This window comes from Carica papaya, chromosome 8 (assembly GCF_054855325.1).
Source record: "Carica papaya isolate Zhongbai chromosome 8, ASM5485532v1, whole genome shotgun sequence".
Lineage (NCBI taxonomy): Eukaryota > Viridiplantae > Streptophyta > Magnoliopsida > Brassicales > Caricaceae > Carica > Carica papaya.
This window is the reverse complement of record NC_142316.1, coordinates 20,393,626-20,406,199: the sequence shown is the minus strand read 5'-3', so window position 1 is coordinate 20,406,199 and position 12,574 is coordinate 20,393,626. Positions and strand designations below refer to the sequence as shown.

Here is a 12,574-nt window from a genome sequence, read left to right as displayed (position 1 = left end):
AGTTCAACACGAGGACTTCTCAGGAGGTTACCGATCCTAGTACTACTCTCGCCCAAGCATGCTTAACTGCATAGTTAGATGGGATTCGGTGGATTAGTGTTGGTATGACCGCACTCCTTTCATTCCGCATTACAAATAGATATACCCCTTCTCCTTTCCTCCCCTCTCCTGTCATTTTTTTTTGTTGTGCGCGCACATTGCATCTTTATTTCTAGTTCTAATATCAAGCAAAATGCCCCAGCGCCACGACTTATATGCAGATTAAAGGACCACCCGCCACACCTTTTTTTTGTTGTTTTTCTATGTAACATGCTCGTAATGACTCTCTTATCACATGGTGGAGTATAAATGAGTGCACAAAAAAAAGAAAGCAAAATGCCCCGGCGCGGCGTCTCACACTGGCAAATGAACCAGCGGACTATGGCTCCGGTCGTGCATAACGTTTGATGCCCTGTCCGCAAAAAGAGGGGTGCAACACAAGCACTTTCCAGGAGGTCACTCATCCTTGTACTACTATTGCCCAAACACGCTTAACTGCAGATTATGATGGGATTCGATGCATTAGTGCTAGTATGATACCACCCATCCTATTCCTCACTTCAAATATATGTACCCCTTCTCTTTCCCTCCACCCTCCCATCATTTATTTCATTCTGTGTGGACACTGCACCTCTACTTCTAGTTGTAATATCAAATAAAATGCCCCGTTGCCTCGACTCATGCCCAGATAAACAGACCGCCCGCCGCACCTCCGTTTTGCTTGTTCTATTATTTACATTGCTCGTAATGAAACTCTTATCACGTGGTGGACTATAAATGGATGCACAAAAAATATTAAGAAAAAGACGGGTGCAACACGAGGACTTCCCGGGAGGTCACCCACCCCAGTACTGCTCTCGCCCAAACACACTTAACTGTAAAGTTCTAATGAGATCCGATGCATTAATACTGGTACGATAGCACCTGTTTCATTCAGCACTGCAAATACATACACTCATTTTCCTTCTCTCCCCCCTCCCGTCATTTGTTTTCTTGTGCGTGCACACTGCACCTCTCTTTCTCGTTCTAATATCAAGTAAAATGCTCCAGCGCCATGACTTACATTTGCGAATAAACCAGCGGACCATAGTTTCAGTTGCGCGTAATGTCGAACAACCCATCTGTAAAAAAATGGGTGCAACATGTATACTTCCCAGGAGGTCACCCATCCTAGTACTATTCTCGCCCAAGCACACTTAAATGCGGAGTTCTAATGGAATCTGGTGCATTAGTGTTGGTATGATCGCACCTATTTCATTCCGTGCTGCAAATACATACACTCTCTCTCCTTCCCTCCCCTCTCCCGTCATTTGTTTCCTTGTGCGTGCAGACTGCACCTCTCCTTCACGTTCTAATATCAAGTAAAATGCCCCGGCGCCGTGATTCACATTTGCGAAAAAACCAGTGGACCATAGTTCCAATCGCGCGTAACATTGAACGACCCATCTGCAAAAAATGGGTACAACATGAAGACTTTCTAGGAGGTCACCCAACCTAGTACTACTCTCGCCCAAGCACACTTAAATGCAGAGTTCTGATGGGATCCGGTGCATTAGTTCTAGTTTGATCGCACTTGTTTCATTTCACGCTGCAAATACATGCACTCTTTCTCCTTCCCTCCCCCCTCTCGTCATTTGTTTCCTTGTGCGCACACACTGCAAATCTCTTTCTCGTTCTAATATCAAGTAAAATGCCCCAGCGCCGTGACTCACACTTGCGAATGAACCAGTGGACCATAGTTCTTGTCGCGAGTAACTTCGAACGACCCATCTAGAAAAAGATGGGTGCAACACCAGGACTTTCCAGAAGGTCACCATTCCTAGTACTACACTCGCCCAAACACATTTAATAGTGGAGTTTTGATGGGATCCGGTGAATTAGTGATGGTATTATTGCACCTGTTTCATTCCACGCTACAAATACATACACTCCTTCTCCTTCCCTCCCCCCTCCTTTCATTTGTTTCCTTGTGTGTGCACATTGCACCTCTTCTTCTCATTCTAATATCAAGTAAAATGTCATGGCGCCGTGACTCACATTCGTAAATAAACCAATGGACTATAGTTTTAGTTATGCGTAACGTCGAACGACCCATCTACAAAAAAATGATTGCAACACGAGGACTTCCCAAGAGGTCACCGATCCTAGTACTACTCTCACCCAAGCATACTTAACTGCGGAATTTGATTGGATCCAATGCATTTACTGCTATGATAGCATATTTTTCATTCCGCTGGAAATACATACACTCGTCCTTCCCTCCCCCATCCCGTCATTTGTTTTCTTGTGCGTGCACACTGCACATCTCGTTCTCGTTCTAATATTAAGTAAAATGCCCCAGCGCCGTGACTCACATTTGCGAATAAACCAGCTAACCATAGTTTCAATTGCGTGTAACGTCGAACGACCTATCTCGACTCATGCCCATATGAACGGATCGCCCGCCGCCTCTCATTTTTTATTGTTCTACTATTTAAGATGCTCGCAATGACACTCTCATCACGTGATGGGCTTTAATTGAATGCTAAAAAAATATTAAGAAAAATGCTCTGGTGCCATGACTTACGTTTACAAATGAACCAGCGGACCATCGCTCCGGTCCAGTTGAATGTTTAACGCCCATCTGTAAAAAAAAGGATGCAAAGCGAGAACTTTCCAGGAGATCACCCATCCTAGTACTACTCTCGCCAAAGCACACTTAACTGCCGAGTTCTGATAGGATCCGGTGCATTAGTACTGGTTTGATCGCTCTTTTTTTATTCTACGATGTAAATACATACACTCCTTCTCCTTCTCTCCCCCCTCTTGTAATTTTTTTCCTTTTGCGTGCACACTGCACCTCTCATTCTCGTTCTAATATCAAGTAAAATGCCCCAGCGCTGTGACTCACATTTGCGAATAAACCAGCAGACCATAGTTCCAATTGTGTGTAACGTCGAAAGACCCATCTGTAAAAAAATGGGTGCAACACGAGGACTTCCCTGGAGGTCACCCATCCTAGTACTACTCTCGCTTAAGCACACTTAACTGCGGAGCTATGATGGGATCCGGTGCATTAGTGCTGGTATGATCACACCTATTTTAGGTCGGGCTGAAAATACATACATTCCTTCTCCTTCCCTTCCCCCTCCCGTCATTTGTTTCCTTGTGCGTGCACACTGCTCCTCTGCTTCTCGTTCTAATATCAAGTTAAATGCCCCGGCACTGTAACTCACATTTGTGAATAAACCAACAGACCATAGTTCCAGTCGTGCGTAACGTCGAATGACCCATCTGCAAAAAAATGGACGCAACACGAAGACTTCCATGGAGGTAACCCATCCTAGTACTACTCTCAACCAAGCACACTTAACTGCGGAATTCTGATGGGATCCGGTGCATTAGTACTGGTATGATCACACATGTTTAATTTCGCGCTGCAAATACATACACTCCTTCTCCTTCCCTCCCCCCTCCCATTAATTGTTTCCTTTTGCGTGCACACTGCACCTCTTATTCTCGTTCTAATATCAAGTAAAATACCCCCGCGCCGGGACTCATATTTAGGAATAAACTAGCAGACCATAGTTCCAGTGGTGCGTAACGTCGAAGGACCCATCTGCAAAAAAATGGGTGCAACACGAGGACTTCTCAATAGGTCACCCATCCTTGTACTACTCTCGCCCAAACACACTTAACTGCGGAGTTCTGATGGGATCCGGTGCATTAATGCTAGTATGATCACACGTATTTCAGGTCACGCTGCAAATACATAAACTCCTCCTCCTTCCCTCCCCCCTCCTGTCATTTGTTTCCTTGTGCGTGCAAACTGCACCTCTCATTCTCATTTTAATATCAAGTTAAATGTCTCGGCATCGTGACTACATTTGTGAATAAACCAGGGGACGATAGTTCCAGTCGCGCGTAACGTCGAATGACGTATCTTCAAAAAAATGAGTGCAAAACGAGGACTTCCAAGGAGGTTACCCATCCTAGTACTACTCTAACCCAAGCACACTTAACTGCGGAGTTCTGATGAGATCCGGTGCATTAGTACTGGTATGATCGCACCTGTTTCATTTCACGCTTCAAATACATACACTCCATCTCCTTCCCTCCCTCATCCCATCATATGTTTCCTTGTGCGTGCACACTGCACCTATCCTTCTCGTTCTAATATCAAGTAAAATGTCTTATTGCCGTGACTCAAATTTGCGAATAAACTAGCAGACCATAGTTCCAGCCGCGCGTAACATCTTACGCCCCACCTGAAAAAAATAGGTGCAACAAAAGGACTTCCCAAGAAGTCACCACTCCTAGTACTACACTCGCCCAAGCACATTTAACTGCGGAGTTGTGATGGGATCCGGTGAATTAGTGATCGTATAATTGTACCTGTTTCATTCTGCGCTCTAAATATATACACTCCATCTCCTTCCCTCCCCCCTCCTAGCATTTGTTTCCTTGTGCGTGCACACTGCACCTCTCCTTCTCATTCTAATATCAAGTAAAATGCCCCAGTGTCGTGACTCACATTTGCGAATAAACCAGCGGACCATAGTTACAGTCGTGCGTAACATCGAGCGATCCATCTCGACTCATGCCCATATGAATGGATCGCCTGCCGCCTCTCATTTTTTGTTGTTCTACTATTTAAGATTCTCGCAATGACACTCTCATCACGTGATGAGCTTTAATTGAATGCTGGAAAAATATTAAGAAAAATGCTCCGGTACCGTTTCTCACGTTTGCAAATGAACTGGCAGACCATTGCTCCAGTCCATTTTAATGTTTGATGCCCCGTCTGCAAAAAGAAAGGTGCAACACGAGGACTTCCTTGGAGGTCACCACTTCTAGTACTACACTCGCCCAAGCACATTTAACAGCAGAATTTTGATGGGATCCAGTGAATTAGTGATGGTATAATGGCACCTGTTTCATTCTATGGTCCAAATACATACACTCCTCCTTCCCTCCACCCTCCCGTCATTTGTTTCCATGTGCGTGCACACTGCACCTCATCTTCTCGTTCTAATATCAAGTAAAATGCCCCAGCACCATGACTCACATTTACGAATAAACCAGCAGACCATAGTTCAAGTCGCACGTAACGTCGAACGACCCATCTGCAAAAAAATGGGTACAACACGAGTACTTCACAGGAGGTCACCCATCCTAGTACTATTCTCGCCCAAGCACACTTAACTGCGTAGTTCTGATAGGATCCGGTGCATTACTGTTGGTATGATCGCACATCTTTCATTTCGCGCTGCAAATACATACATTCCTTCTCCTTCCCTCCCCCATTCTGTCATTTGTTCTATTGTGCGTGCACACTGCACGTCTCATTCTCATTCTAATATTAAGTAAAATGCCCTGGCGCCATGACTCACATTTACGAATAAACCAGCGGACAATAGTTTCAGTCGCGCGTAACGTCGAAGGACCCATCTGCAAAAAAATGGGTGAAACATGAGGACTTCCCAAGAGGTCACCCATCCTAGTACTACTCTCCCCCAAGCATACTTAACTCTGGAGTTCTGATTTGATCCGGTGAATTAGTGATGGTATGATTTCAAATGTTTCATTCCGCACTGCAAATACAAACACTTCTTCTCATTCCCTCTCCCCTCCCGCCATTTGTTTCCTTGGGCGTGCACACTGCACCTCTCCTTCTCGTTCTAATATCAACTTAAATGCCCTGGCGCCGTGACTCACATTTGTGAAAAAACCAGTGGACCATAATTCTAGTCGTGCATAACGTCGAATGACCCATCTACAAAAAAATGAGTGCAACACGAGGACTTCAAAGGAGGCCACCCATCCTAGTACTACTCTAACCCAAGTACACTTAACTGCGGAGTTTTAATGGAATCCGGTTCATTAGTACTGGTATAATCGCACCTGTTTCATTTCGCGCTGCAAATACATACACTCCATCTCCTTCCCTGCCCCTCCCATCATTTGTTTCCTTGTGCGTGCACACTGCACCTCTCCTTCTCATTCTAATATCAAGAAAAATGCCTCGGCGCCGTGACTCACACTTGCGAATAAACCAGAAGACCATAGTTCTAGTCACGCGTAATGTCGAACGCCCCATCTGAAAAAAATAGGTGCAACATAAGGACTTCCCATGAGGTCACCACTTCTAGTACTACACTCGCCCAAACACTTTTAACTGCGGATTTGTGATGGGATCCGGAGAATTAGTGATGGTATAATGGTACTTATTTCATTCTGCGCTTCAAATATATACACTTCTTCTTCTCTCGCCCCTCCCGTCATTTGTTTCCTTGTGTGTCCACACTGCACATCTCCTTCTCGTTCTAATATCAAGTAAAATGTCCCGGCGTCGTAACTTACATTTGTGAATAAACCAGCGAACCATAGTTCTAGTCGCGCGTAACGTCGAATGACCCATCTCGACTCATGCCATATGCACTGATCGCCCGCCGCCTCTCATTTTTTATTGTTCTACTATTTAAGATTCTCGCAATTACACTCTCATCACGTGATAAACTTTAATTGAATGCTGAAAATATATTAAGAAAAGGGCTCTGGAGTCGTGACTCACGTTTGCAAATGAACTGGCTGATGCCCCGTCTGCAAAAAGAAGGGTGTAACACGAGGACTTCCCAGGGGGTCACCACTTCTAGTACTACATTCGCCCAATCACATTTAACTGCGGAGTTGTGATGGGACCCAGTGTAATTAGTGATGGTATAATGGCACTTGTTTCATTATGTGCTCCAAATACATACACTCCTCATTCCCTCCCCCTTTCCATCATTTGTTTCCTTGTGCGTGCACACTGCACCTCTCTTTCTGTTCTAATATCAAGTAAAATACCCCAGCGTCGTGACTCATATTTGCAAATAAACCAGCGAACCATAGTTCCAATTGTGCGTAACGTCGAACGACCCTTCTCGATTCCTGCCCAAATGAACAGATCTCCCACCGCCTTTCGTTTTTTATTATTTTACTATTTAAGATGCTTGCAATGACACTCTCATCACGTGATGGGCTTTAATTGAATAATGGAAATATATTAAGAAAAATGCTACGGTGCCGTGACTCACATTTGCAAATGAATCAGTGGACCATCGCTCCAGTCCAGTTGAATGTTTGACGCCCCGTTTGCAAAAAAATGGGTAAAACAAGAGGACTTCCCAAGAGGACACCCATCCAAGTACTACTCTCGCCCAAGCACACTTAACTCTGGAGTTCTGATTTGATCTGGTGAATTAGTGATGGTATGATCGCAAATGTTTCATTCCGCACTGCAAATACATACACTTCTTCTCCTTCCCTCCCCCCTCCCGTCATTTGTTTCCTTCTGCATGCACACTGCTCCTCTCCTTCTTGTTCTAATATCAAGTAAAACTCCCCAGCTCAGTGACTCACATTTGTGAATAAACCAGTGGACCATGGTTCCAGTCGCGTGTAATATTGAGCGACCCATCTGCAGAAAAATGAGTGCAACATGAGTACTTCCTAGGAGGTCACCCATTCTTGTGCTACTCTCACCCAAGTACACTTGACTGCGGAGTTCTGACGGGATCCGGTGCATTAGTGCTGGTATGATTGCACCTATTTCATTCTGCACTGCAAATACATACACTCCTTCTCCTTCCCTCCCCCCTCCCAAAATTTGTTTCCTTGTGCGTGCACACTGCACCTCTCCTTCTCGTTCTAAAATCAAGTAAAATACCTCGGTGCCGTGATTCACATTTGCGAATAAACTAGCGGACCATAGTTCCAGTCGCACGTAACATTGAATGCCCCATCTGAAAAAAAATAGGTACAACATAAGGACTTCCGAGGAGGTCACCACTTCTAGTATTACACTCGCCCAAGCACATTTAACTGCGGAGTTCAGATGGGATCCGGTGAATTAATGATGGTATAATGGCACCTGTTTCATTCTTCGCTTCAAATACATACACTCCTTCTCCTTCCCTCCCCCCTCCCATCATTTGTTTCCTTGTGCTTGCAAACTGCACTTCTGCTTCTCGTTCTAATATCAAGTAAAATTCTCCTGGCGCCTGACTCACATTTGTGAATAAATTAGCGAACCATACTTCCAGTCACAGGTAACGTTGAACGACCCATCTGCAAAAAAATTAGTGCAACATGCGAACTTCCCAGGAGGACACCAATCCTAGTACTACTCTTTCTCAAGCACACTTAACTACGAAGTTCTGATGGGATCTGGTGCATTAGTGCTGGTATGATCGCACCTGTTTAATTCTGCGCTGCAAATACATACACTCCTTCTCCTTCCCTCCCCCCTCCCAAAATTTGTTTCCTTGTGCGTGCACACTGCACCTCTCATTCTCATTCTAATATCAAGTAAAATGCCTCGGCACCGTGATTCACATTTGCGAATAAACTAGCGGACCATAGTTCCAGTCGCACGTAACGTTGAACGCCCCATCTGAAAAAAAAAGGTGCAACACAAGGACTTTCGAGGAGGTCACCACTTCTAGTACTACACTCGTCCAAGTACATTAAACTGCGGAGTTCAGATGGGATCCGGTGAAATAATGATGGTATAATGGCACCTATTTCATTATGCGCTTCAAATACATACACTCCTTCTCCTTCCCTCCCCCCTCCCGTCATTTGTTTCCTTGTGGGTGCACACTGCACCTCTCCTTGTCATTCAAATGTCAAGTAAAATGCCCCGGCGCCATAACTCATATATGCGAATAAACCAGCAGACTATAGTTTCAGTCGTGTGTAACGTCGAACGACCCATCTCGACTCATGCCCATATAAACGAATCGCCCACCGCCTCTCATTTTTTGTTGTTCTACTATTTAAGATGCTCACAATGGCTCTCTCATCATGTGATGGGCTTTAATTGAATGCTGAAAAAATATTAAGAAAAATGCTCTGGTGCCGTGACTCACGTTTGTAAATGAACCGGCGGACCATCGCTCCGGTCCAGTTGAATGTTTAACGCCCTGTCTGCCAAAAGAAGGGTGCAACATGAGAACTTTCCAGGAGATCGCCCATCCTAGTACTACTCTCGCCCAAGCACGCTTAACTACGGAGTTCAGATGGGATCCGATGAACTAGTGCTGGTATGATCGCACCCGTTCTAGTTTGCGCCGCAAGTACATATACCCCTTCTCCTTCCCTCTCCCCTCCCATCATTTGTTTCGCTGTGCGCGCACCTCACCTCTGCATCTAATTCTAATATCAAGTAAAATACTCCGACGCTTCAACCTGTGCCCATATGAACGGATAGTGTCGTACCTCGTTTTTTGTTGTTCTACTATGTAATATGCTCGCAGACACTCTTATCATGTGATGGGTTTTAATTTAATGCGCGAAAAATATTAAACGAAATGCCCCAGCACCGTGACTCACGTTTGTGAATGAACCAGTGGACCATCGCTCCGATCCAGCTTAATGTTTAACACCCAGTCTGAAAAAAAAAGGATGCAACACGAGAGCCGAGAGCTTCTCAGGAGGTAATCCATCCTAGTACTACTCTCGCCCAACCACGCATAACTGCAGAGTTCTGATGGGATCCGGTGAACTAGTGCTGGTATGATCGCACCCTTTCTTGTTTGCGCTGCAAATACATATGCCCCTTCTCCTTTCCTCTCCCCTCCCGTCATTTGAGTCGCTGTGCGTGCACCTCACCTATTCTTCTAGTTCTAATATTAAGCGAAATGCCCCAACGCCTCAACTCATGCCCATATGAACAGATCGCCCACCGCACCTCTTTTTTTGTTGTTATATTATGTAAGGTGCTCGCAATGACACTCTTATCATGTGATTGGTTTTAATTAAATGTGCAAAAAATATTAAGCAAAATGCCCCGGCGGACCGTCACTCCGGTAAAAAGAAGGGCACAACACAAGCACTTCCCAGAAGGTCACGCATCCTAGTACTACTCTCGCCCAAGAACGCTTGACTGCAGAGTTCAGATGGGATCCGGTGAACTAGTGTTGGTATGATCGCAATCGTTTTGGTTTGCACTGCAAATACATAAACCTCTTCCCCTTTCCTCTCCCTTCCCATCATTTATTTCGCTGTGGGCGCAACTCACCTCTGCTTCTAGTTCTAATATCGAGTGAAATGTCCCAGCACCTCGACCCATGTCTATATGAAACACCAGCCGCACCTCCTTTTTTATTCTTCTATTATGTAAAATGTTCGCAATGACACTCTTAACACGTGATGGGCTTTAATTGAATGCACAAAAAATATTAAGCAAAATGTCCCGGTGCTGTGACTCACGTTTGTGAATGAACTGCCAGACAATCGCTCTGGTCCCGCGTAACATTTAATGCCCTGTCTACAAAAAGAAGGGTGCAACACGAGTACTTCCCAAGAGGTCACCCATCCTACAACTACTCTCACCCAAGCATGCTTAACTGCGGAGTTATGATGGGATCTGGTGAACTAGTGCTGGTATGATCGCACCCCTTCTAATTTGCACCGCAAAGACATATACCACTTCTCCTTCCCTCTCCCATCCCATCATTTGTTTCGTTGTGTGCACAACTCACCTTTGCTCTAATTCTAATATCGAGCGAAATTTCTTAGCACCTCGACTCATGCCCATATGAACAGATCGCCTGCCGCACCTAATTTTTTGTTGTTTTACTATTTAAGATGCTCGCAATGATACTCTCATCACGTGAAGGGCTTTAATTGAATGCACGAAAAGTATTAAGAAAAATGCCCCGGCACCGTTACTCACATTTGCGAATGAACAGGCAGACCGTTGCTCCAGTCCTGCGTAACATTTAACGTCCCATCTGTAAAAAAAAAGGGTGCAACACGAGTGCTTCCCAAGAAGTCACCGATCGTAGAACTACTCTCGCCTAAGAACGTTTAACTGCAGAGGTCTGATGGATCCCGTGAACTAGTGCTGGTATGATCACACCCCTTCTAATTTGTGCCATAAAGATATATATCCCTTCTCCTTCCCTCTCACTTCCTGTCATTTGTTTCGCTGTGCGCGTAACGTACCTCTTCTTCTACTTCTAATATCGAGCGAATTGCCCCAGTGCCTCAACTCATGTCTATATGAACATAACACCCGCCGCACCTCCTTTTTGTTGTTCTACTATGTAAAATGCTCGTAATAATAATCTTATCACGTGGTGGGCTATAATTGAATGCAGGAATAATATTAAGCAAAATGCTTCGACGCCGTGACTCACATTTTTCGAATTAACTGGCGACTGTCGCTCTAGTCCCGCGTAACATTGAATGCCCAATCTGCAAAAAAAAGGGTGCAACATGAGAACTTCCTAGGAGATCACCCATCCTAGTACTACTATCTCCCAAACATGATTAACTATGAAGTTCGATGGGATCCGATGCATTAGTGCTGGTATGATGGCACCCCTTCCATTCTGCGCTGTAAATACATGTACCACTTCTCCTTCCCTCTCCCCTCTCATCATTTATTTTGTTGTGCGCGCACACCGCACCTCTGTTTCTAGTTCTAATATCAAGCGAGATGCCAAGGCATCTCGACTCATGCCTAGATGAAAAGACCGCCCGCCACAACTCTATTTTGATTGTTCTACTATGTAAGATAATCGTAATGACATTCTTATCTCGTGATGGACTATGAATGAATGCATGAAAAATATTAAGCAAAATGTCCAAATGCCGCGACTCACACTGGCAGATTATCGCTCCGGTCACGTGTAACATTTAAAGTCCCGTCCATAAAAAGACGGGTGGAACACGAGGACTTCACAGGAGGTCACCCATCCTAATACTGCTTTCACCAGAACACACTTGTGGAGTTCGACAGGATCCGATGCATTAGTGTTTGTTTGATCGCACCCCTTCCATTTCATACTGTAAATACATATACCCCTTCTATTTTCCTCCCACCTCCCCCAGGAGGTCACCCATCCTAGTACTACTCTCGCCCAAGCATGCGTAACTACGAAGTTTGATGGGATCCGGTGTATTAATGCTAGTATGATTGCACCCCTTCCATTCTGCGCTGCAAATACATATACCCCTTCTCCTTCCCTCCCACCACCTGTCATTTTTTCGCTATACGCGCACACCGCACCTCTGTTTATATTTCTAATATCAAGTGAAATGCCTCAACACCTCGACTGACGCTAGAAGAAAAGACCGCCCGCCGTATCTCATTTTTCTTTATTCTACTATGTAAGATGCTCGTAATGACAATCTTATCACGTGGTAGACTATAAATGAATGCATGAAAAAATAGTAAGCAAAATTTTCTGGAGACAAGACTCACGCCAGCAGATTATGGCTCCGATAACATACATCATTTTACGCCCCGTTTGTAAAAAGATAGTGCAACACGAGGACTTCACAGAAGGTTACCGATCCTAGTACTACTCTCACCCAAGCATGCTTAACTGCATAGTTCGATGGGAGACGGTGCATTAGTGCTGGTATGATCGCACCCCTTTCATTTTGCATTGCAAATGCATGTACCCCTTCTCCTTTCCTCCCCTCTCCCGTCATTTTTTTCATTGTGCGCGCACACAACATCTCTGTTTCTAGTTCTAATATCAAGCAAAATGCCCCA

General features: G+C 44.8%; 12 pseudogenes; all 12 read right to left on the bottom strand.

The window, feature by feature from the left end:
- Positions 1-1,171: 1,171 nt before the first annotated feature.
- LOC148251199 (5S ribosomal RNA) lies at positions 1,172-1,290 on the bottom strand (annotated as a pseudogene).
- Positions 1,291-2,998: 1,708 nt separating this feature from the next.
- On the bottom strand, positions 2,999-3,117 carry LOC148251198 (5S ribosomal RNA; annotated as a pseudogene).
- A 206-nt stretch (positions 3,118-3,323) lies between these two features.
- On the bottom strand, positions 3,324-3,442 carry LOC148251197 (5S ribosomal RNA; annotated as a pseudogene).
- Positions 3,443-3,648: 206 nt separating this feature from the next.
- Positions 3,649-3,767, bottom strand: LOC148251196 (5S ribosomal RNA; annotated as a pseudogene).
- A 205-nt stretch (positions 3,768-3,972) lies between these two features.
- Positions 3,973-4,091, bottom strand: LOC148251195 (5S ribosomal RNA; annotated as a pseudogene).
- Positions 4,092-5,155: 1,064 nt separating this feature from the next.
- On the bottom strand, positions 5,156-5,274 carry LOC148251194 (5S ribosomal RNA; annotated as a pseudogene).
- A 531-nt stretch (positions 5,275-5,805) lies between these two features.
- Positions 5,806-5,924, bottom strand: LOC148251193 (5S ribosomal RNA; annotated as a pseudogene).
- Positions 5,925-7,491: 1,567 nt separating this feature from the next.
- On the bottom strand, positions 7,492-7,610 carry LOC148251192 (5S ribosomal RNA; annotated as a pseudogene).
- A 531-nt stretch (positions 7,611-8,141) lies between these two features.
- LOC148251191 (5S ribosomal RNA) lies at positions 8,142-8,260 on the bottom strand (annotated as a pseudogene).
- A 742-nt stretch (positions 8,261-9,002) lies between these two features.
- LOC148251190 (5S ribosomal RNA) lies at positions 9,003-9,121 on the bottom strand (annotated as a pseudogene).
- A 344-nt stretch (positions 9,122-9,465) lies between these two features.
- Positions 9,466-9,591, bottom strand: LOC148251189 (5S ribosomal RNA; annotated as a pseudogene).
- A 753-nt stretch (positions 9,592-10,344) lies between these two features.
- On the bottom strand, positions 10,345-10,463 carry LOC148251188 (5S ribosomal RNA; annotated as a pseudogene).
- Between the last annotated feature and the right edge of the window lie 2,111 nt (positions 10,464-12,574).